This window comes from Hyperolius riggenbachi, chromosome 9, assembly GCF_040937935.1.
Source record: "Hyperolius riggenbachi isolate aHypRig1 chromosome 9, aHypRig1.pri, whole genome shotgun sequence".
Taxonomy (NCBI): domain Eukaryota; kingdom Metazoa; phylum Chordata; class Amphibia; order Anura; family Hyperoliidae; genus Hyperolius; species Hyperolius riggenbachi.
Window position 1 is genome coordinate 162,715,439 of NC_090654.1, and position 26,598 is coordinate 162,742,036.

Sequence of the window (26,598 nt, forward strand, 5' to 3'; positions counted from 1 at the left end):
ATAGTAGGAATTTTTGTATTCAGTCTCACAGTGAAACGACCCCAAAATCGTTTAGCAAATTTCTCACAAAATTGGCAGTCAAGTTGGCCATAAAAAGTTTGATGAAGTATCATGAAGTGCGAAAAAAAACAACAATGTTCACTCTGCAATGTATTACGCAGAGCTCTGTTAAGGTTAGGGCTAGGTTTTGGTGCATCATGCTGAATACTAACAATCACATGTACAGTATGTCCAAAGGTTTGGAATTGTGGGGGGAAAAAAAGTGACAATTTTGACTTTGTTATGTAAAGCGTTATATTGCAACACTCCGTTTTGTCTAAAGTGTGAAAAACAAAAATAGTTCTGCTGTATAGAAACTATCTGCATGGAATTTGTATGTTCTCACAGTGTTTGTGCGGGTCTCACTTAGGGTTTGGCCTTAGACTACAATAGGAACATAAGAAAACGACTCACTATTGTATGAATTGGAATGTGAGCTTCTCTGAGGGACAGTTAGTGACATGACTATACATACAGTGTATATTGTTTAGTACATAGAATCATTGAGCATCATGAAGGGGTTACTAGTAAGGTGGTGGTTTACTGTTAGGGGACAAGGGGATAAGCTTATCCATATAATAGGTTGGGTAATAAACGATGAAACCACAGCCAAAAATCACATACCGTACATAGCTGAATCCTAGCATCTCCTCTGGGATAACACACACACTAAAATTACAGGATAGTTTTAAACCCTCACCCACATAGTTCCCTGCTCTATATGCATGGATTAACAGTTAACTACACACATGCCAAGCACTTTCCAGTTGTCAACTGACTGTATTTGACACTCCAATTTTCAGGTAGTTATTACTGTTTTTAATTTAAAGAAGTCATGAACTGAGAACAATGTGGAGGCAATAATCATTCTTACCTTTTAAAAATGCCAAAGTTTTAGGGTTTTTATTCTGGTCTTTAGGTTTCTGTTATTTCACAGTCAATTTAGAATAAGAGTTCATGCAGCCAGAGGTGTCAGATCACCTAATTCCACACACGTTCTGAGTCACTAATGTAGAAGGCAAAGGATAAGAGTAGAGTACCAACCTGTCAGCTAGCATTTTCTAAAAAAAAAAAAAAAGTCAGCAAGGAAACATATCACGTACTTTAGTTTTCAGTTAAAGTGGAATTCCAGGAATGGAACAAAATACTTGGCAAAGCAGGTGGTTTCAGTGTACAGTGCTCAGCGCTAAACACTAAAACTAGGCGCTGTTGAAGCAGCATGTTAAACTGCGTGGGGCGCATAAGGGTAATTTGGTGTTCCCGCAAATGCTAGACCCCGAATGACATCTCCCTCCGATTTGCGACGAATTGGAGGTGGAATAGTATTTACAGCCGCCAGGGATTTGAGCAGAAGCAGGGTGAGCTGTCATTCGGCTCACCCTGTGCCCAGCTCACTGGTGGCGTACATATACATACGCACACTTGGACCCTCACGCTCTCACACTATCTGTCTGCCGCCTACCAATTCTGGTAAGATGGACAAGTATAGTACCATTATTTCAAAAGAAGTAAACAATGCCAAATTCCATATTGTATTTTTTTTCCTTTTATCTATACATTACCTATACTAAATAAAATGAAAACTTTTATTAAAATTAAAGTACTTACTGCATACTATCTCAAATGTACTGTAAAATAACTGTCTTGCTTTGCCAACTTTTCCAGCAGCCTTGAGTAGATTTTTTTTCCAACTAATTAATGGGTGCCTTCAAGAGTATTTAAAAATGATTGCCTTGCCCTTAACACTTGCCCAGATAGACATTTTTTACACCCCTCCCCCTACAAATAAATATTCACCTGTATCCCTGGTAAAAATAACTCAGAGATATCATCAAGCCATATCTTTTGAAGCAAAGCAGGTCATTTCGGCGCCTGCAACCATCATAGCAGTAATCTTATGCTGCGCACCTCGTGTAACGGTAATTTGGGGCTCTGACAGTTGCCAGACCCTGAATTACATCGCCCTCCAAGTTGCTACAACTCAGAGGGGGAATAGTATTTAACACCACCTGGGAGTTTAGTGGCAGCAGAGAGAGCCGTCATTCAGCTCGCCCTGCACCAAACAGTCTTGCACCGTCATAACATGTACCCTTTTGAAGACTTCCCATTGTTCTGCCATACTGCCATTTGCCTTGGTTATTATTACTGCCACTCATCCTGCCTTACCCCACATTATTCCCATGGGAGACATGTGGTTGCCAGAGCCACTTGCTTTTATTTACACTGTGTCTTCTGGAGAGACTTAGGAAGTTATGGGAGAAGAAGAAGCTAACCTCTCACTATCCTTCCTGCCCTTAGCAATCAAGGGGTGGAATGGCCTTTTGTGCAAAAGTTACATTTGGACAGCCAGATTCCTGCCAGTCCATGGGATCAGCTGGCAGTCTGTTTGTAGACTCTAAATTGGAATGAATAGAGTTGGGTTGAGAGGAAACTAAAATATACTCTTGAAATGTGGCTTTAATGGTACAGGGAAAAAATAAAAAGTACCGGTATTTACTGTATGTTTCTGGCTAACAGGAACTTTAGTCATAAGCCTTTCCAGCACTACTCTCTTCTGGAGACATAGCAGTCCTGAGGGGTTCATACAAGTCTGATTACAGCAATGTTTGAAAGGTAAAATAGTATTTTCCTGTGGAGCTCAGCTTTAAGCACTGCCACTGGAAAGTGTGCTTTCAGAAAAAAAATGGATTGCTTTTATTGAGCTTTTATTGTGCTTCTATAATGTGTTTACAATGTGTTTGCTATACATCTACCTTGCATTCCATTGACAGCAACACATGGAAAAAAACAGATAAGCGGCTAAAAATTGGGATAATTTAGCACGCTGCGTTTGCAAATTCAATACACGGCAACAGCAAGCAACATCAGATTTGGAATAATTCTATAATATCGAATACAAAATTCACACACTGCATTAGATATCCTTTAAAAATTGCTTAGAGACACAGAGATGACACATATTAAAGATTTTTTACTTACCCGGGGCTTCCTCCAGCCCCATAAGCATGGATGCATCCCTTGCAGCCCTCCCACGTGCCTCCATTAAGCGGCAATCAGCTCTGGTAATTCGGCTCAGCCGGCACAAGTCCGACTCAGTACCGTCAACCGGTGTCTTCTGCGTTTGTGCAGAAGATCCGCGCATGCACAGAAGGTCCCCTGCTGATGTCACTGAGCCGAATACCAGAGCTGATTGCCGCTTAATGTAGGCACATAGGAGGATGGCAAGGGACGCATCCATGCTTATGGGTCTGGAGGAAGCCCCGGGTAAGTAAAAAAAATGTAATAGCTGACATCTCTGGGTCTCTTTAGGGAATAGATGTACTACTAACATAAATATGCCAAACAATAAAACAATAATTCCAAATGGCAACACCATTATTAATTTAACTTACATGCCATTCTTACTTTTATATCCCTAAAGAGATCTACCATCCACCTCTTGGCTGCCCATTCTTTGCATTCTTTTCCCCTTTGAACAGCTGTCTATACACACAGATCAATGTAAACCAAAACTGCTGCAAGTTTGCTTGATGTTCTGAGAGCATCCCCTACCTCTCCTTGCTCATTGCACTACTACCCACATTACTTTAACAGTGCTCACAAATGTGAGATTTATTATCAGCACATCTGGTCTGATGAGATGAGATGTATACTGGCACATACAACAAAGGATAGGACTACTTTTACCAGATCAATGACCGATCACATTCATCGAAGTAATGCTATCACATCCAACCATAGAAGGAGACAGTTGCAGAGACAAGCAGCGGACACTGGAAGACCTACAGTTGGGCTGGTGTACATCATACTCATCATCCTTCTTGATCTGTCATCAGCATTTGATATTGTCAACCACACCTTACTGCTACAGATACGTTGATAAACGTTGATAAATGGCCTCCCTCTTTATTGGATATCTTCCTCTCTGGAAGGTCTTTCACAATCTCATACTCAGATCAGATCTCCTCTCTACACCCTTTGTCTGTGGGGGTACCTCAAGGCTCTGTACTTGGCCCCTCCTCTTTTCCATCTACAGACCAGATCTTGGCAACTCAATCAACTCATTTGGTTTTCAATACCATTTATTTGCAGATGATACATAAATGTACCTCTCAGCCTTCTCACACATGTTCCTGACTGCTTGTCTTCTATATCCTCTTTCATGACCTCTCGCTTATTAAAACTAAATATGAGTTCTGTTTTAGTTCCGTTTTACTAGAACTGATAATTTTTCCACTGTCTCTCTTCAGATCTCTGCCTGATATAACAATAAACTTTAGTAACATCCCTATAACATACCAGTTCACAAAGCTCGGTGCTTAGGATATTTGACTCCTCTTTCTCTTTTATTACTTACAATGGGGTTGATAATTAAACATAATAATAATATTACCGTGCATGCACAGCAATATTACCCTGACTACCGCGCTTAAGTACCGTGAGATACGCTAGTAGCATGACCTACGGTACTCTTTAATCTTTCTTCTCACTCTTCCACTGCTGTTCCTCTCTGTAAAACTGTTCATCAGCTGCCAATTAACAAGAGGATCCATTTCAAACTCTTTACCCTAACCTACAAAGCTCTTCACAAACACTCTCACTGTACACACTGTACATCTCCTCACTAGTTTCCAGATACCAAGTCAATCGCAATCTTAGATCTGCACACAACCTTTTATTGTCCTCCTCTAGAATCATGTCCTCGGATTCACATAAACAAGATTTCTCCATGCTTCCCCCCTTCTCTGGAATCCCCTGCCACAATACATCTGTCACACTTCAACCTTTGAAATCTTCAAACACTCCCCCAAAACTCACTTTTTCAGACAAGAATGTGCTCTAACATAGGCCATTCCCCCTTTGACCTCTTGCCAAGTTGTACTCCTTTTATAAACTAAACCACACAGTCTCTAGGTATGAATATTGTATACTACCCCACCTCTTGTTCTCCCCCTATTCCTTTTGTGACCTCGCTCTAACCTTTTTGTGCCTTGTAATTTGTTATACATTTTATTAATCATGTTACTTTTGTCACTGTAATTGCCAATTCTGTATTTTGTAAAAATTCTTCATTGTATATTGGAGTATGCCTTTGTCTGTATCATTCTGTTTATAATAACTTTTAAGCATTTTACAACTGAAAGAGTACTTAAAACTTGGTGAAAAAGTACTATCAAAATTATTTTGAGTATTTTCTTGCTCGCTGGTGATTTAAAATGCATTTTATAACAGCGTGTGGAAATATCACCTGGGAGATAACTAGGCCAAGGGCCCATATGCAATTAACTTTTTCTATTGAGTTATCTCCTATAAGATAATTTTCATATTCTCTTTAAAATAACTTTTAAACATTTTACAATTGAAAAAGTAACTAAAAGTTGGTGAAACAGTACTATCAAAGTTATTTTTAGTATTTTCTTGCTTGCTGGTACCTTAACATGCATTTTGTGACAAGGTGGAAAAATGTCACCTAGGAGAAAACTCAGGAGAAAGGGTGAATTGCATATGGGCCATTGTATTTGCAAACATTTAGATTTATGTGAGTAAGAATGAACTCTCAACCTATAGTAAGAGGGCTTTTTTTTGTTTCTTTGAGCCCCTTGTAGCATCCTAGTAGTTCTGGGTCGCTATGAGTTACGTGGGTACTCTGCACTAAGAAGCAAGTAGTGTTAGATGTTTGTCTGAGTTCATGTTTATAATTGATGCGGTCACATGATGAATGTTCCTTCCTGTTGCTGACCCTGATATGGCTCTGTGTGAAGGTTAAAGGCACTAAAATAATAAACTAGGACATCTCAGCCTACCTTCAGTCCAAGGAGCAGGCTGGCTACGGGATTAGCAGAGGTGTACCAAGAACTGATTGAGTTTAGGGCACCCAAGAAAAATGTGCCTCCCAATCACTGTAAAATAACCCCTCTTATTTCTGCAAAGGCATGCCGTAACAATATTGTGGTCACATCAAACTGTTTCTGGTTTAAGATGCATTTTAACAAACCCAAGACATGAACAGCTTCTTATGTTAAGCCATAAGGTAAGCCACGATCTCTACATGTAGCTCATTACACATATCCCATATGTAGCCCATCACATGCACCACTGTGCAGTTTCTACATTACAGTGCTAACATTACATATGCTCATGTTCCATGTACCTATAATCATAGTGTTTCCCATTCAATGTGCCTAAGCTATACACCTCCATAATAATGCTTCCATTAGAAGTTTCCCACATGTAATCCATGTGCCTAGGTTACCACATGTTGCTCTCATTACATGTTCCTCCATTATAGTGGCTTCCATTAGAAATCTGCCATTCATCCCATGCGCCTATATTATAGTGCCTGCATTATATTAGCCTCTATTATACCACCACAATTAATATAACTATTAAAGTGCCATTGTTACATGTACCTCCATTATAATGCTCCCTTTCCATGTATCTCTGTAATGGTAGCCATAGACCAAACATTTCTTTCTTTTTGTTTGAGAGCTTTTTAAATGTAAAGGGAACCTAAACTGAGAAGGCTATGGATTTTTACTTTTTAAAATAATACCAGTTGCCTGACTCTCCTGCTGATTCTGTGTCTCTAATATTTTTAGCCACAGCCCCTGAACAAGCATGTATATCAGGTGCTCTGACTGAAGTCAGACTGGATTAGCTGCATGCTTGTTTCAGGTCTGTGATTCAGCCACTACTGCAGCTAAAGAGATCAGCAGGGCTGTCAGGCAACTGGTATTGTTTAACCACTTGAGGACCACAGTCTTTTCGCCCCTTAAAGAGACACTGAAGCGAAAAAAAAATGATGATATTATGATTTGTATGTGTAGTACAGCTAAGAAAAAAAACATTAAGATCAGATACATCAGTCTAATTGTTTCCAGTGCAGGAAGAGTTGAGAAACTCCAGTTGTTACCTCTATGCAAAAAAGCTATTAAGCTCTCTGACCAACTTGGTCGTGGAGAGGGCTGTTATCTGACTTTTATTATCTCAACTGTAATTGAACTGTTTACTTTTCCTCTAGCAGAGAAGAGTTTATTACTTCACAGACTGCTCTGAAAGACTCATTTTGAATGCTGAGTGTTGTGTAATCTGGACATATTATAGAGTGATGCAATGTTAGAAAAAACACTATATACCTGAAAATAAAAATATGAGAATATTTTCTTTGCTGCTAATCTTCTAGTAATTATTCATAGTACACAACCAATTCATTATATCATATATTTTTTTTCGCTTCAGTGTCTCTTTAAGGACCAGAGCCTTTTTCTCCATTCAGACCACTGCAGCTTTCACGGTTTATTGCTCGCTCATACAACCTACCACCTAAATGAATTTTGGCTCCTTTTCTTGTCACTAATAAAGCTTTCTTTTGGTGCTATTTGATTGCTCCTGCGATTTTTACTTTTTATTATATTCAGCAAAAAAGACATGAATTTTGGCAAAAAAATGTTTTTTTTAACTTTCTGTGCTGACATTTTTCAAATAAAGTAAAATTTCTGTATACATGCAGCGCGAAAAATGTGGACAAACATGTTTTTGATAAAAAAAAAAACATTCAGCGTATATTTATTGGTTTGGGTAAAAGTTATAGCGTTTACAAACTATGGTGCCAAAAGTGAATTTTCCCATTTTCAAGCATCTCTGCCTTTTCTGAGCACCTGTTATGTTTTATGAGGTGCTAAAATTCCAGGATAGTATAAATACCCCCCAAATGACCCCATTTTGGAAAGAAGACATCCCAAAGTATTCACTGAGAGGCATGGTGAGTTCATAGAAGATTTTATTTTTTGTCACAAGTTAGCGGAAAATGACACTTTGTGAAAAAAAAAAATATATCCATTTCTGCTAACTTGTGACAAAAAAAAAAAGAAATCAGCCACGGACTCACCATAGCCCTCTCTGAATACCTTGAAGTGTCTACTTTCCAAAATGGGGTCATTTGTGGGGTGTATTTACTGTCCTGGCATTTTGGGGGGTTCAAAATTGTAAGCACCCCTGTAAAGCCTAAAGGTGCTCATTGGACGTTGGGCCCCTTAGCGCACCTAGGCTGCAAAAAGGGGTCACACATGTGGTATTGCCGTACTCAGAAGTAGTATAATGTGTTTTGGGGTGTATTTTTACAAGTACCCATGCTGGGTGGGAGAAATATCTCTGTAAATGGACAATTGTGTGTAAAAAAATCAAAAGATTGTCATTTACAGAGATATTTCTCCCACCCAGCATGGGTATGTGTAAAAATACACCCCAAAACACATTAACCTCCTTAGCGGTAACCCCGTGTGTGACACGGGGTAAGCCGCCGGAGGGTGCCGCTCAGGCCCTGCTGGGCCGATTTGCTTAATTTTTTTTTTGCTGGACGCAGCTAGCACTTTGCTAGCTGCGCCAGCACCCCGATCGCCGCCGCCGCGCGCCCGATCGCCGCTATCCGGTGCGGCGCGCGGCCCCCCCCCCCCCAGACCCCGAGCGCTGCCTGGCCAATCAGTGCCAGGCAGCGCCGAGGGGTGGATCGGGTCTCCCAATGACGTCCCGACGTCGCTGACGTCGGTGACGTCATCCCGCCCCGTCGCCATGGCGACGGGGGAAGCCCACCAGGAAATCCCGTTCTTTGAACGGGATTTCCTGATCGCCTATCGCCGGAGGCGATCGGCGGGGCTGGGGGGATGCCGCTGAGCAGCGGCTATCATGTAGCGAGCCCTCGGCTCGCTACATGATAAAAAAAAAAAAAAAATTAAAAAAAACTGTTGCGCTTCCCCCTGGCGGTATTTTTCATACCGCCAAGGGGGTTAAACTACTTCTCCCGAGTGCGGCGATACCACATGTGTGGCACTTTTTTGCACCCTAACTGCGCTAAGGGGCCCAAAGTCCAATGAGTACCTTTAGAATTTCAAGGGTCATTTTGAGACATTTGTTTTCAAGACTACTCCTCACGGTTTAGGGCCCCTAAAATGCCAAGACAGTATAGGAACCCCACAAATGACCCCATTTTAGAAAGAAGACACCCCAAGGTATTTCGTTAGGAGTACGGTGAGTTCATAGAAGATTTTATTTTTTGTCACAAGTTGGCGGAAAATGACACTTTGTGAAAAATCCAATAAAAATCAATTTCCGCCAACTTGTGACAAAAAATAAAATCTTCTATGAACTCACCGTACTCCTAACGGAATACCTTGGGGTGTCTTCTTTCTAAAATGGGGTCATTTGTGGGGTTCCTATACTGTCCGGGCATTTTAGGGGCCCTAAACCGTGAGGAGTAGTCTTGAAAACAAATGTCTCAAAATGACCCTTGAAATCCTAAAGGTATTCATTGGACTTTGGGCCCCTTAGCGCAGTTAGGGTGCAAAAAAGTGCCACACATGTGGTATCGCCGCACTCGGGAGAAGTAGTTTAATGTGTTTTGGGGTGTATTTTTACACATACCCATGCTGGGTGGGAGAAATATCTCTGTAAATGACAATCTTTTGATTTTTTTACACACAATTGTCCATTTACAGAGATATTTCTCCCACCCAGCATGGGTATGTGTAAAAATACACCCCAAAACACATTAAACTACTTCTCCTGAGTACGGCGTGATACCACATGTGTGGCACTTTTTTGCACCCTAACTGCGCTAAGGGGCCCAAAGTCCAATGAGTACCTTTAGGATTTCACAGGTCATTTTGAGACATTTCGTTTCAAGACTACTCCTCACGGTTTAGGGCCCCTAAAATGCCCGGACAGTATAGGAACCCCACAAATGACCCCATTTTAGAAAGAAGACACCCCAAGGTATTCGGTTAGGAGTACGGTGAGTTCATAGAAGATATTATTTTTTGTCACAAGTTAGCGGAAAATGACACTTTGTGAAAAAAACCAATAAAAATCAATTTCCGCCAACTTGTGACAAAAAATAAAATCTTCTATGAACTCACCGTACTACTAACGGAATACCTTGGGGTGTCTTCTTTCTAAAATGCAGTCATTTGTGGGGTTCCTATACTGTCCGGGCATTTTAGGGGCCCTAAGCCGTGAGGAGTAGTCTTGAAACCAAATGTCGCAAAATGACCTGTGCTGTGAAATCCTATAGGTACTCATTGGACTTTGGGCCCCTTAGCGCAGTTAGGGTGCAAAAAAGTGCCACACATGTGGTATCGCCGTACTCAGGAGAAGTAGTTTAATATGTTTTGGGGTGTATTTTTACACATACTCATGCTGGGTGGGAGAAATATCTCTGTAAATGGACAATTGTGTGTAAAAAAATCAAAAGATTGTCATTTACAGAGATATTTGTCCCACCCAGCATGGGTATGTGTAAAAATACACCCCAAAACACATTAAACTACTTCTCCCGAGTGCGGCGATACCACGTGTGGCACTTTTTTCCACCCTAACTGCGCTAAGGGGCCCAAAGTCCAATGAGCACCTTCAGGCTTTACAGAGGTACTTACAATTTAGCACCCCCCCCCCCCACTTGCCAGGACAGTTAACAAACCCCACAAATGACCCAATTTTGGAAAGAATACACGCTAAGGTATTCCATGAGGGCCATGGTGAGTTCATAGAAAATTTTATTTTTTGTCACAAGTAGAGTTGGGCCGAACGGTTCGCCTGCGAACGGTTCCATGCGAACTTCAGTGGTTCGCGTTCGCGTCCCGCAGGCGAACCTTTGCGGAAGTTCGGTTCGCTCCATAATGCACATGGAGGGTCAACTTTGACCCTCTACATCACAGTCAGCAGGCCCAGTGTAGCCAATTAGGCTACACTAGCCCCTGGAGCCCCACCCCCCCTTATATAAGGCAGGCAGCGGCGGCCATTACGGTCACTCGTGTGCTGCCTGTGTTAGTGAGAGTAGGGCGAGCTGCTGCAGACTGTCTCTCAGGGAAAGATTAGTTAGGCTTAACTTGTTCCTGTCTGGCTGCATACCTGTTCTGTGAACCCACCACTACATACCTGTGCTGTGAACCCACCACTGCATACCTGTGCTGTGAACCCACCACTGCATACCTGTGCTGTGAACCCACCACTGCATACCTGTGCTGTGAACCCACCACTGCATACCTGTGCTGTGAACCCACCACTGCATACCTGTGCTGTGAACCCACCACTGCATACCTGTTCTGTGAACCCACCACTGCATACCTGTGCTGTGAACCCACCACTTCATACCTGTTCAGTGAACCTGCCACTGCATACCCGTTCTGTTCAGTGGACCCGCCACTGTATACCTGTTCATTGAACCCACCACTGCATACCTGTGCTGTGAACCCACCACTGCATACCTGTTCTGTGAACCCACCACTGCATACCTGTGCTGTGAACCCACCACTGCATACCTGTTCAGTGAACCTGCCACTGCATACCTGTTCTGTTCAGTGGACCCGCCACTGTATACCTGTTCATTGAACCCACCACTGCATACCTGTGCTGTGAACCCACCACTGCATACCTGTGCTGTGAACCCACCACTGCATACCTGTTCTGTGAGTTTGGTGTGTCAGTGTGAAGCAGTACCTTAATTACACTACCTGATTGATGTATACACATGCAAGATGTTTGAAAGCACTTTAGGCCTGTCATTTAGCATTCAATGTGATTTCTGCCCTTAAAACGCTGCTTTGCGTCAAATCCAGATTTTTCCCCGGGACTTTTGGCATGTATCCCACTCCGCCATGCCCCCCTCCAGGTGTTAGACCCCTTGAAACATCTTTTCCATCACTTTTGTGGCCAGCATAATTATTTTTTTTTTTCAAAGTTCGCATCCCCATTGAAGTCTATTGCGGTTCGTGAACTTTAACGCGAACCGAACCTTCCGCGGAAGTTCGCGAACCAGGTTCGCGAACCTAAAATCGGAGGTTCGGCCCAACTCTAGTCACAAGTTAGCGGAAAATGACATTTTGTGAAAAAAACAAACAAACCACAATTTCTGCTAACTTGTGACAAAAAATAAAATATTCTATGAACTCACCATGCACCTAACGGAATACTTTGGGGTGTCCTCTTTCCAAAATGGCATCATTCGTGGGGTCTGTCCTGGCATTTTAGGGTCTCTGCAATCATTACATGTATGGCCAGTATTAGGAGTTTCTGCTATACTCCTTATATTGGGCATGGGTAATGCACTCTGGGCTGAAAGGAAAAATGAACGTCAAACAATCAATCAATCAATGTGGATGAAAAAATATCTGTCAAAAAATTTTGAAAAAAAATAAAGAGGGGAAGGCGTCTGCCAGGACATAGGAGCTGCCGCCACAAAAATCCAAACCCACCAGCTCGTATGCCCTGGCAAACCTGATTTATCAATTCACACCGATCGATGTGGATGAACAAATCATTGCCAGAGTTCTTTTTTGATACAAAGTGCTTGCCAAAGCATATGAAACCCCAACACCACTCCTCGGCCCATATGCCTCGGCAAACGTATCTTTTTGACTGCGGGGGAGAAATCTCGTCCTGCAGCGCTGCATGCACCGACTTGTGTGTAAGCTGACAGACGCGCAATGTTCTGTCAGGATGCACCATCAGTGCTGCAGCTGATTGGTCGGTCTGGATAGAAAAAAGAGAGAAGAAAAAAGACAAAACAATACAAAAAGGAAGGGAAGGCGTCTGCCAGGACATAGGAGCTGCCGCCCCAAAAATCCAAACCCACCAGCTCGTATGCCCTGGCAAACCTGATTTATCCATTCACACCGATCGATGTGGATGAACAAATCATTGCCAGAGTTCTTTTTTGATACAAAGTGCTTGCCAAAGCATATGAATCCCCAACACCACTCCTCGGCCCATATGCCTCGGCAAACGTATCTTTTTGACTGTGGAGGAGAAATCTCGTCCTGCAGCGCTGCATGCACCGACTTGTGTGTAAGCTGACAGACGCGCAATGTTCTGTCTGGATGCACCATCAGTGCTGCAGCTGGTAAGTCGTTCGCTCGGTCCACCCGGAAGGTTATTGGATGGAAAAAAAAAAAAAAAAAAAAAAAAAAAAAGAAAAACAAGCAAGCAGCAAAGCAATTGCTTCATTAACTTTAATAAACTTTGAACTTTTTTAATAAAAACCTTAACATTGCAAACCAAACATTAACTACTTTGCTTACCTGTTTTGTTTTGTTTTTTTGTTTTTTTTTTAACTTACCTCCCGAGGACAAACCTCTCCTCCCCCATGGAACAATGTGCGAAGTGCAAATCGCACAGAGTTGTGGCGAAGTACATTATGCAATTTGTCCCAAGTGAAAGGAGAGGTTTCTGGCAGCCCTGTGTATTAGGGTCTCTGGAAACCCGATGTTTGGTTTCACACTGCATATTGACATATCCGGTGGGTCGAGCCCGCCGCACCGTATCGTCCAAAACAGACCTTCAGGCAATACCACAAGAGTAGCATTCGGCCTAGTAATGAACTGCGTCGCCATAGACTAACATGACTTCCGAGCCGATCGATATTGCCACAGAAGCCACGCAGTAACGTAGGCATGCACTAGCGTTGAGTCAAGCACTTCCGGCGTAGGGGGGACCGCAAAGTGTGACTTTTGCTAGGCATTTTGCCCTAAAGCATCGCAGCAGTGTGAAATAGCACTGAGAGACCCTTGTGTGCCTACCGCTGTGTGTGGAGTTCCCTACACTCTAATAGTGTATCTGCTCGTGGTACCTCTCAAAACACTCCCCTAGGCATAGGCCAGGCTGGTCAGGACAGGTGGGACAATAAACAGTGGTGTCACGCCTTATTCCAGCCCTGCTGCAGACACGACAACGTTTTCTTCGGATTCGGTGACCTGGGGTACTCGGAATTGGATAGGCGTAATGCCTTCCATGCAGCCGGCTGGTTGCATCTTGGGGTTGGGCCACAGCACCTCCTGGATACAGGAGTTCCATCACGATCTGTTTATGAAATTGAATAAACGATCCAGTTCTCCCAGCCTTACTGTAGAGAACAAAGCTGTTGTAAATTGCCAATTGAATGAGGTAAAAAGACACTTTTTATACCAGCGTCTTGTTTTTCGGGCAACTAAATAGGGCGCTAACCTCCGGTCATTGAAGTCCACCCCTCCCATGTTAGTATTATACTCATGGACGACAAGGGGTTTTTCAATGACCTCAGTTCGCAGTTGAATTTCAACTGTCGTGTCTGCGTGAATGTTGGACAGGAAGTAAACCTCCCTCTTGTCCTTCCATTTCACCGCGAGCAGGTTGTCAGCACACAAGGCGGCCCTCTGCCCCCGTTCAAGTCTGGTGGTAATGAGCCATTGAGGGAAGCCCCGGCGACTAGGCCGCACGGTGCCACAGCATCGCATTTTTTCTATTTTTAAGTGCTGAAAGAGGGCCACACTTGTGTAATAATTGTCCACAAAAAGATGGTACCCTTTCTGGAACAAGGGTGACACCAAGTCCCACACAACCTTTCCACTGCTCCCCAGGTAGTCAGGGCATCCGACCGGCTCCAATTTTGAGTCTTTTCCCTCATAGACCCTAAAATAAGATGTATAGCCTGTGGCCCTTTCACAGAGCTTATACAGTTTCACCCCATACCGGGCGCGCTTGCTTGGGATGTACTGTTTGATGCGAAGGCGCCCGGTAAAGCGTATGAGGGACTCGTCTACGCAGATGTCCTGGTCAGGGGTATAAGCATCTGCAAATCTGGATGACAGGTGGTCTATGAGGGGTCGAATTTTGTGGAGCCGGTCAAAAGCAGAGTGGTCACTTCGATGACAGGTTTCGTTGTTATTGAAGTGCAGGAAGCGCAGGATGTTCTCAAATCGTGTCCTGGACATGGCAGCAGAGTACAGGGGAACATGATATGCTGGGTCCGTAGACCAATAAGACCGCAACACATTCTGCTTTACTAGTCCCGTGTGAAGGAGAAGGCCCAAAAAAATTTTCATTTCGGAAACTTGGACTGGTTTTTACCGAAAAGGCTGGGCAAGGAACTTTTCCGGATTGGCGGTTATATATTGTGTGGCCTTACGGTTGGTCTCTGCCACAATTAAGTCTAAGAGATCCTGGGTGAAGAACAGATAGAAAAAGTCTAGGGCCGATCCTAGATTATCTGTCTCCACCTGGATTCCAGACTGGGCGGTGAAAGGGGGAAGTACGGGTGCAGCGGAATCAGGGGATTGCCAATTTGGGATTGCCAGCACCTCTGGTAAACTAGGGGTAGTATGGGCCCGTCTTCTTGGTGGCTGCGACTGGGATCTTACTGCACGTGCCACCGAACCAGTTTCAACTTCCATGCTGGTGCTCGCCACTTCACCAGGATCTACGGAAGTACTGGTGCTAGGTCCAGGAGATGTTGTGCTGCTGGTGCCTGCACCACCATGAAATCTCAGACCAGCACGAACACCACTCTGCTGCCCTTGAGGCCGATCCTGCACCACCTGCGGTCCAACATGGGGTGTGGTACGCCTGGCTTTAGCCGGGACCTCAACCTCGTCATCACTATCGGTCAGTGAGCCACTGCTCACTGACCCGGAAGATTCGTCGAATGAGGCGTCCCAATCATCCTCATCCGACTGGGCCATGTACCTGAGAACCTCATCATCGGAATACCCCTTTCTTGCCATGGTGGGCTGCTAAATTTAGTGGGTATTCCTCTGAGACTACCTAGAAAAAAAGAGCACCTACCTAGCAAAAGGGAGTATTTGAGAGGTAGAAAGCTGTGGTCACTGAGTTTTGATAAAAAAATCAAAACTGATGTTTACAGTGCCACAGCTATTGTACAGTGTTTTTTGCAGTGATCAGAAAAAAAAATTATGTCACTGCGGTGGGGCGGGCTGAACGCAAGTGCAGGCGAACGATCAGGCCTGATCGGGCAAACACTGCGTTTTTTTGTGGATCCTTGTGACCCTAATAGATTTGACTGCGATCAGTAATGATCACTTACAGATACTATATAGTACTAATGTTGATTAGCGACAGTGATGACGCTAATTAGTGACTGTGGTGCAGTGGGCTGAGCACTAACTGACACTTACAAAGGGGCCTAGCTAACTGGCCTAACTGCTAACACTAGTGATACTAAAAAAGTGACAGTTTTCACTGTTTTTAGATCACTTGGATAGTGACAGGGGGGTGGTGGCGAGTGAGGAATCGGAGGCAATCAGAAACAATCACAGGACAATCAAAGGCAATCACAGGGCAATCGCAGGCTAATCACAGGGCATTAAATTCCCGGGACAATCAAAGTCAATCACAGGGCAATCAAACCAATCATGACACAATCAAAGCCGATCACAGGCCAATCACAGGGCAATCACAGGGCAATCAAACCAATCACGACACAATCAAAGCCGATCACAGGCCAATTAAAGCAAATCACAGGCCAATCACAGGGCAATCAAACCAATCACGGCACAATCAAAGCCGATCACGGGACAATCAAAGCCGATCACGGGACAATCAAAGCCGATCACGGGACAATCAAAGCCGATCACAGGCCAATCAAAGGGCAATCACAGGGCAATCACGGGACAATCAAAGCCAATCACGGGACAATCAAATACAATTACAGCACAATAAAATTGAATGTCAGCACAATGAAATTGAATGTCAGCGCAATCAAATACAATTGCAGCACAATCAAATACAATGCACTGGGAAGGTGATTGGGGGGGGGGGGGGGGGGCTGAGGGCGATCTAAGGGTGTGGGGGGTTGATTAGGTGCCCACACGGGGCAGACTGGGTCCTGATCTGGTGGGTGGCAGACACAGGGGGTGACGATAGGAGATCAGTGAGGGATTACAGGGGAGAATAGATGTAAACAATGCACTGGGGAGGTTATCAGGAGGGGGGGGGGGGTCTGAGGGCAATCTGAGGGTCTGGGTGGGTGATCAGGTGCCCCCAAGGGACAGTTTAGGGTCTGCGCTGATGGGTGGTGGTGACAAGGGGTGATAGACAGGTGATAGATGGGTGATAGACAGGTGATCAGTGGGTAAGGCAGCTATATAGCTGTATACACTACACTACACTACTACTGTATGTGGTCTGGGAGGGGGGTCTGGTGGGGATTTGAGGGTAGGGGGGGGGTGATCAGGGGACCCTAGGGGGCAGTTAGGGACCTAACCTAGGGGATAGCGTCCCTAGATAGTGACAGGGAGTGATTGATGGGTTTTTAGGTGGGTGGTGGGGTGCAGATACTGGTGTGCTGGGGTGGTCAGGGGGGGTTCTGAGGGCTGGGGTGGGCGATCGGGGGTTCTGTGTGGGTAAAAACAGGTGTTGCTGTGCTCACAGTAAGGGCTGCCGTCCTCTCTGATAGTCGCACGACGAGTGACCATCAGCGGAGGAGGCAGCCAGTATAATACACTTTGTTACAATAACAAAGTGTATTATACTCCTCTGATTGGCCGAATCGCCGCATTTGAAACCCGCCGGCGCTGCTAATTGGCCGGCGGGTTTCCGAGCAGGGTGGGCGGAGTCTATTGCCGGCGGCGATCGCGTCATTGATGACGCGATCGCCGCACAGCCACCGCTGATGCCGCCCCCGCCGATGGGCGTATTGCGGTCGTTTGGGCCCGGTCTTTGCCGCCGCCCATCGGCTGGGGGCGGTCCTCAAGTGGTTAAAAGGAAACATCTATATCCCTCTCAGTTTAGGTTCCCTTTAAACAGTTTTCTTGAATGAATATATTGTTTGAAAAATCAAACCAATGCACCATACACTATTCATCTTTTCTTTTTTCTAAAAATCTATAAAAATTACCCACCACAACCAATAGATAATTATAAAAAAAAAAATCAAGAAAAGAACATCTAACAATTTTTTCTCAGTTGAAAAAAACATGTATTCCATTTTTAACAAGAAAAAGGGTAATATCAAACCTTTAAGTTGAATCGTATATGGACACGTTTGCAATGCTCACCATTCCATGAGTCTGTATAATAAGGCCTTTCTATGTTACTGTAATATAGTACACCAATTGCATATTCTCACTCCACATGCCTTCATTTAACTTTTTCCATTATATGCGTCTCCTTTATAGTGCCCCATCTTATTTGCAGTGCCCAACCCCACACTGAACACAGTTCAACAGACAACATAGTTATTTAGGTTTAAAAAAATACATATGTCCATCGAGTTCAACGAGAAAACAAGTACAACACCAGCCTGCTCCCTCACATATCCCTGTTGATCCAGAGGAAGGCGAAAAAAACCTTATAAGGCACGGTCCAATTAGCCCCAAAAGGGAAAAAAATCCTTCCCGACTCCAGATGGCAATCAGATAAAATCCTTGGATCAACACCACTGGGCATTACCTAGTAATTATAACCGTGGATGTCTTTCAATGCAAGGAAAGCATCTAAGACCCCTTTAAATGCAGATATAGAACTTGCCATAACTACTTCCTGTGGCAATGCATTCCACATCTTAATAACTCTTACTGTAAAGAACCCTTTCCTAAATAAATGACTAAAACATCATGCGCAGATCAAGCCCTAGGAACAAAAAGCTCATCTGCCAAGCTTTTATATTGCCCTCTGATGTATTTATACATGTTAATTAGATCCCCTCTAAGGCATCTTTTTTCTAAACGAAATAAACACAGTTTATCTAACCTTTTTTGGTAAGTAAGACCTTCCATCTCTCATATCAATTTTGTTGCTCATCTCTGCACCTGCTCTAAAACTGCAATATCTTTCCTGTAATGTGGTGCCCAGAACTAAATTCCATATTCCAGATGTGGCCTTACTAAAGAGTTAACACACAGCAATTGTATCAGTACTAACGTCAGGAAAATATCATGTGTTGCACTATAAAGGCCCATACACACGTCGGATTTGCGCGAACGACGGGTCGTTTGAACGTTCCGTCGTTCGCACGTTTCCGCATGAAATCCGGCGTGTGTACAGACTATCGTTCGGGAGATAAGACTGGTTACCAACGATCCGCCGGGCGGATCGCTGGTAACCAGTCTTATCTCCCGAACGATAGTCTGTACACACGCCGGATTTCATGCGGAAACGTGCGAACGACGGAACGTTCAAACGACCCGTCGTTCGCGCAAATCCGACGTGTGTATGGGCCTTAAGCGTAACACTGGCTAATCACCTAGCTTTAGTACTGAAAGGCAGCTTTAACAGCGGTTCATGTATCAAGTACAAAGTTAACTGCTCTAAGTTCTTTTCAGATGCTATACTGTCTCATTTACTCTGCTCACTGACACAATGATCATGTGAAACATCACCACTATGTCAAAAAACACACAAGAGGACTCCTAGCAGGTAATGCTTGGTATATACAGTATATCAATACATGATCCTATAAGTATTCCAAGATATCTATTTCAAAGTTCCAGTTCTGATAGTTTAAATTTAGGCAGCATGGTGGAGTAATGGATAGCAATCACAGCCAGGGCACTATCTGCAAAGAGTTTAGATGTTCTCCCCATGTTTGCGTGAGTTTACTTTGGGTTCCTCCCACATCCCAAAAACATACAGCTGAGTTGATTGGCTTCCCTCTAAATTGGCCCTAGACTACGATGGACGTACGATTATGGTAGGGATTTGACTGTGAGCCCCTCGGAGGGACAGTTAATGACAAAGCTATATACTCTGTACAACTCTGAAAAAGATGACAGTTACAGTATATAAATACTAAATAATAATAACATTTGCCTTGTTTACAGTAAACACATTTTGCATGTGTTATTGTGATTTTGCGTTCATTGCATATTAAATGTATTTAAATAGCACTGCATTTGATCTGCGCTGCTCATTTTTGTACATTTTGTGTTTTTTCTGGACTTTTAAGTCAGACGGCAGTGTTGCTTTTTTTCCTTGTGTGATGTGCAAATCACGTTTAATATGAGTTAATGGAAAAGCAGAAAAATTGCAGTTTTGTGTGAAAAAAATGTATGCAAATTTGAGGTTAATTAGATACATTTTCATATAAATCACCTCCAGTGTTATGCAGAGAAAAAAAAATCACAATTAAAAAATTGACACACAAACATGCACAAAAATAGCAAAAAAAAAACCACAAAGGAAAAAAAGAAAATACAGTACAACAAAAATGACAAAAAACTAATTCATGCAAAAATAATGTGGACAATAACATGGTGTATTCGCAGGAAATCAGTTCAGAGGCTTCTCTGCTAACTAAAATTCCTTGGGGAGAGTAGTGAGCAGGCAGCTGGAGATTGCAGATGAGGACATAAATTTATGTAACAAATAAAATCACACTTTTCTCCTGGCGGACTCCAAGCGTCAGAACTGAACTCTATAGGCAGTTAGGGAATCTTGCCCAAGGTCCCCTACTGAATAGGTGCTGGCTTACTAAACAGGAAGATCTGAACCCAGGTTTCCTGTGTCAGAGGCAGAGCCCTTAAAGGGGAACTGAAGAGAGAGGTATATGGAGGCTGTCATGTTTATTTCCTTTTAATCAATACCAGTTGCCTGGCAGCCCTGCTGGTCTATTTCTCTGCAGTAGTATCTGATTAAAACCAGAAACAAGCATGCAGCTAGTCTTGTCAGATCAGACTTATAAGTCTGAACCACTGAAACACCTGATCTGCTGCATGCTTGTTCAGGGGCTATGGCTAATAGTATTAGAGGCAGGGGATCAGCAGGGCTGCCAGGCAACTGGTATTGTCTAAAAGGAAATAAACATGACAGCCTCCATATACCTCTCTCTTCAGTTCCCCTTTAACCAGTACTCTATCCAGCCACTGTAATGTAGCTGGTACTTTCTAATTTATTCTGAAAAAAAAACTGTAATAATGTTTACAAAATTGTATTCACAGTTCATATAAAACAAATGTTTTATGAAAAGCCTATAAAAACTGCATGAATTTGGAGTTTAAAACAAAAACTGCCACTCAATATAGCCGCGCACATCAGCTTAACCACTTCAGGACCACAGTCTTTTCGCCCCTTAAGGACCAGAGCCTTTTTCTCCATTCAGACCACTGCAGCTTTCACGGTTTAATGCTCGGTCATACAACCTACCACCTAAATGAATTTTACCTCCTTTTCTTGTCACTAATACAGCTTTCTTTTGATGCTATTTGATTGCTGCTGCGAGTTTTACTTTTTATTATATTCAGCAAAAAAGACATGAATTTTGTCAAAAAAATGACTTTTTTAACTTTCTGTGCTGACATTTTTCAAATAAAGTAAAATTTCCTATACATTTGAGCGCGAAAGTTATTCTGCTACATGTCTTTGATAAAAAAAAAACCATTCAGTGTATATTTATTGGATTGGGTAAAAGTTATAGCGTTTACAAACTATGGTGCCAAAAGTGAATTTTCCCATTTTCAAGCATCTCTGACTTTTCTGCGCACCTGTCAGGTTTCATGAGGGGCTAAAATTCCAGGATAGTCCAAATACCCCCCAAATGACCCCATTTTGGAAAGAAGACATCCCAAAGTATTCAGTGAGAGGCATGGTGAGTTCATAGAAGATTTTATTTTTTGTCACAAGTTAGCGGAAAATGACACTTTGTGACAACAACAACAAAAAAAAAAGTTTCCATTTCTTCTAACTTGCGACAAAAAAAAAATGAAATCTGCCACGGACTCACTATGCTCCTCTCTGAATACCTTGAAGTGTCTACTTTCCAAAATGGGGTCATTTGTGGGGTGTGTTCACTGTCCTGGCATTTTGGGGGGTGCCTAATTGTAAGCACCCCTGTAAAGCCTAAAGATGCTCATTGGACTTTGGGCCCCTTAGCGCAGTTAGGCTGCAAAAAAGTGCCACACATGTGGTATTGCCGTACTCAGGAAAAGTAGTATAATGTGTTTTGGGGTGTATTTTTACACATACCCATGCTGGGTGGGAGAAATATCTCCGTAAATGACAATTTTTTTATTTTTTTTACACACAATTGTCTATTTATAGAGATATTTCTCCCACTCAGCATGGGTATGTGGAAAAATACACCCCAAAACACATTATACTACTTCTCCTGAGTACGGCAATACCACATGTGTGGCACTTTTTTGCACCCTAACTGCGCTAAGGGGCCCAAAGTCCAATGAGTACCTTTAGGATTTCACAGGTCATTTTGAGAAATTTCGTTTCAAGACTACTCCTCACGGTTTAGGGCCCCTAAAATGCCAGGACAGTATAGGAACCCCACAAATTACCCCATTTTAGAAAGAAGACACCCCAAGGTATTCCATTAGGAGTATGGTGAGTTCATAGAAGATTTTTTTTTTTTGTCACAAGTTAGCGGAAATTGATGTTAATTGTTTTTTTTCACAAAGTGTCATTTTCCGCTAACTTGTGACAAAAAATAAAATCTTCTATGAACTCACCATACTCCTAACGGAATACCTTGGGGTGTCTTCTTTCTAAAATGGGGTCATTTGTGGGGTTCCTATACTGCCCTGGCATTTTAGGGGCCCTAAACCGTGAGGAGTAGTCTTGAAACCAAATGTCGCAAAATGACCTGTGAAATCCTAAAGGTACTCATTGGACTTTGGGCCCCTTAGCGCACTTAGGGTGCAAAAAAGTGCCACACATGTGGTACCGCCGTACTCAGGAGAAGTAGTATAATGTGTTTTGGGGTGTATTTTTACACATACAGATGCTGGGTGGGAGAAATATCTCTGTAAATGACAATTATTTGATTTTTTTTACACACAATTGTCCATTTACAGAGAGATTTCTCCCACCCAGCATGGGTATGTATAAAAATACACCGCAAAACACATTATACTACTTCTTCTGAGTACGGCGATACCACATGTGTGACACTTTTTTGCAACCTAGGTGCGCTAAGGGGCCTAACGTCCTATTCACAGGTCATTTTGAGGCATTTGGATTCTAGACTACTCCTCACGGTTTAGGGCCCCTAAAATGCCAGGGCAGTATAGGAACCCCACAAGTGACCCCATTTTAGAAAGAAGACACCCCAAGGTATTCCGTTAGGGGTATGGTGAGTTCATAGAAGATTTTATTTTTTGTCACAAGTTAGTGAAAAATGACACTTTGTGAAAAAAACAATAAAAATCCAATTTCCTCTAACTTTTGACAAAAAATAAAATATTCTATGAACTCATCATATACCTAACAGAATACCTTGGGGTGTCTTCTTTCTAAAATGGGGTCACTTGTGGGGTTCCTATACTGCCCTGGCATTTTACGGGCCCAAAACTGTGAGTAGTCTGGAAACCAAATTTCTCAAAATGACTGTTCAGGGGTATAAGCATCTGCAAATTTTGATGACAGGTGGTCTATGAGGGGGCAAATTTTGTGGAAGCGGTCATAAGCAGGGTGGCCTCTTAGATGACAGGATGTATTGGGCCTGATCTGATGGATAGGAGTGCTAGGGGGGTGACAGGAGGTGATTGATGGGTGTCTCAGGGGGCGGTTAGAGGGGAAAATAGATGCAATAAATGCACTGGGGACGTGATCGGAAGGGGGTCTGAGGGGGATCTGAGGGTTTGGCCGAGTGATCAGGAGCCCACACGGGGCAAATTAGGGCCTGATCTGATGGGTAGGTGTGCTAGGGGGTGACAGGAGGTGATTGATGGGTGTCTCAAGGTGTGATTAGAGGGGGGAAATAGATGCAAGCAATGCACTGGCGAGGTGATCAGGGCTGGGGTCTGAGGGCGTTCTGAGGTGTGGGCGGGTGATTGGGTGCCCACAAGGGGCAGATTAGGGTCTAATCTGATGGGTAACAGTGACAGGTGGTGATAGGGGGTGATTGATGGGTAATTAGTGGGTGTTTAGAGGAGAGAAGATCTGCGGGCGATCTATTGGTGTGGGTGGGTGATCAGATTGCCCGCAAGGGGCAGGTTAGGGGCTGTTTGATGGGTGGCAGTGACAGGGGGTGATTGATGGGTGGCAGTGACAGGGGGTGATTGATGGGTGATTGACAGGTGATCAGTGGGTTATTACAGGGAATAACAGATGTAAATATTGCACGGGCGAATTGATAAGGGGGGGTCTGAGGGCAATCTGAGCGTGTGGGCGGGTGATTGGGTGCCCGCAAGGGGCAGATTAGGGTCTAATCTGATGGGTAACAGTGACAGGTGGTGATAGGGGGTGATTGATGGGTAATTAGTGGGTGTTTAGAGGAGATAAGAGATGTAAACAATGGATTTGGGAGGTGATCTGATGTCGGATCTGCGGGCGATCTATTGGTGTGGGTGGGTGATCAGATTGCCCGCAAGGGGCAGGTTAGGGGCTGATTGATGGGTGGCAGTGACAGGGGGTGATTGATGGGTGGCAGTGACAGGGGGTGATTGATGGGTGATTGACAGGTGATCAGTGGGTTATTACAGGGAATAACAGATGTAAATATTGCACGGGCGAATTGATAAGGGGAGGTCTGAGGGCAATCTGAGCGTGTGGGCGGGTGATTGGGTGCCCGCAAGGGGCAGATTAGGGTCTAATCTGATGGGTAACAGTGACAGGTGGTGATAGGGGGTGATTGATGGGTAATTAGTGGGTGTTTAGAGGAGATAAGAGATGTAAACAATGGATTTGGGAGGTGATCTGATGTCGGATCTGCGGGCGATCTATTGGTGTGGGTGGGTGATCAGATTGCCCGCAAGGGGCAGGTTAGGGGCTGATTGATGGGTGGCAGTGACAGGGGGTGATTGATGGGTGGCAGTGACAGGGGGTGATTGATGGGTGATTGACAGGTGATCAGTGGGTTATTACAGGGAATAACAGATGTAAATATTGCACGGGCGAATTGATAAGGGGGGGTCTGAGGGCAATCTGAGCGTGTGGGCGGGTGATTGGGTGCCCGCAAGGGGCAGATTAGGGTCTAATCTGATGGGTAACAGTGACAGGTGGTGATAGGGGGTGATTGATGGGTAATTAGTGGGTGTTTAGAGGAGATAAGAGATGTAAACAATGGATTTGGGAGGTGATCTGATGTCGGATCTGCGGGCGATCTATTGGTGTGGGTGGGTGATCAGATTGCCCGCAAGGGGCAGGTTAGGGGCTGATTGATGGGTGGCAGTGACAGGGGGTGATTGACGGGTGATTGACGGGTGATTGACGGGTGATTGACAGGTGATTGACAGGTGATCAGGGGGGATAGATGCATACAGTACACGGGGGGGGGGTCTGGGGGGGGGGTCTGGGGAGAATCTGAGGGGTGGGGGGGTGATCAGGAGGGAGTAGGGGGCAGATTAGGGACTTAAAAATAAAATAGCGTTGACAGATAGTGACAGGGAGTGATTGATGGGTGATTAGGGGGGTGACTGGGTGCAAACAGTGGTCTGGGGGGTGGGCAGGGGGGGTCTGAGGGGTGCTGTGGGCGATCAGGGGGCAGGGGAGGGGGAAATCAGTGTGCTTGGGTGCAGACTAGGGTGGCTGCAGCCTGCCCTGGTGGTCCCTCGGACACTGGGACCACCAGGGCAGGAGGCAGCCAGTATAATAGGCTTTGTATACATTACAAAGCCTATTATACTTGTTACATGCGGCGATCCGGGTGCTAGTAACCCGCCGGCGCTTCCGAACGGCCGGCGGGTTACAACGAACGGTGGGCGGAGCCAGTCCCCGGCGGCTGATCGCGTCACGAATGACGCGATCGCCGCACAGACACTCCCGCAGCCGCCCCCGCCGATGGGCGTATTGCGGTCGTTTGGGCCCGGTCTTTGCCGCCGCCCATCGGCTGGGGGCGGTCGTTAAGTGGTTAAACTGACACATCTAGCCTGCTGTACAGTTTAAAACCCTCCTGCTGCTTTACACAACTTTTGAATTTTAAATTCCATTCAGGTTGCATTAAATTAAGTCTTTCCAAACATAAAAGAGTCTAGAGCACTGTGCTGCCACGCAGCCTCTTATTTTCTAGCAGTTGTGATTTCATGTTATGTTACAGTTATTTAGTATCTTCCTTACACCCCTGCTGTTTCTTGCTAGTTGGTAGCTCCCACCCCTTCTCTTCCTGCTGTAACTCCATTTTGCATATTTGTTATGTAGAGACTGCAGAGTTAGGGAGCTGTGTAACTTCATTGGAAATTTACCTATGAGAAAGACTATGAAAAAGCCTGATGTTTGTACCCTTTGTTACCTTGAAGCATAAAGAAGCATTGGAAAACACCTCAGGAGTCTTTATTCATTGAGTAAGCTGCCTGTTAAAGCGTTATTAACCTGCTGCACACATCCATACAGACTGGGTCTACAGGAGCTTGTGGCAGGTACAACAGATGCTGAGACAGAACAGTAAATTTCCAGAAGAATCCAATCGCATGGCTATCTCTGCAGCTTCAGAACCGTGAGTAACCATTGCCTGTGTGAAGAACAAAGGCCCTAAGACAGGAATTCTTCATACTGTGCACTGAAAGACACTTGCCTGTGTGTTACAAGCCATCAGAAGCATTGCACTGCATTAGAATACAGCTACCTACTGAATATTCCCCTACAGTGCGAACCTATCACTACCAGGGATTGCAGCTCTGTGCTATGGGCTCATCTCTCTAGGACTACCAGCTTACACAAGTTTGCTTTCTTGGTGAGCCATAAGCTCCTTCTCAACTGTGCAAAGATTGTGTATCATTGCTGTACAAGTCACAAGGATTCATTGCTATACAAGTCACAGGGATTCATTATTGTCAAGCTGTTTGGACTGTGAATTTAATGCCTGCATTTATTGAGAGAGCTGTGTTTCTGCCTTCTATAGTGATTTTGAACTGT

General features: G+C 44.1%; 1 protein-coding gene across 1 annotated transcript in view; it reads right to left on the reverse strand.

Moving 5' to 3' along the window:
• The window catches only part of SUSD3 (sushi domain containing 3), a 329,743-nt gene that overhangs the window by 231,371 nt on the left and 71,774 nt on the right, over nucleotides 1-26,598 (reverse strand). The window lies entirely within an intron of this gene.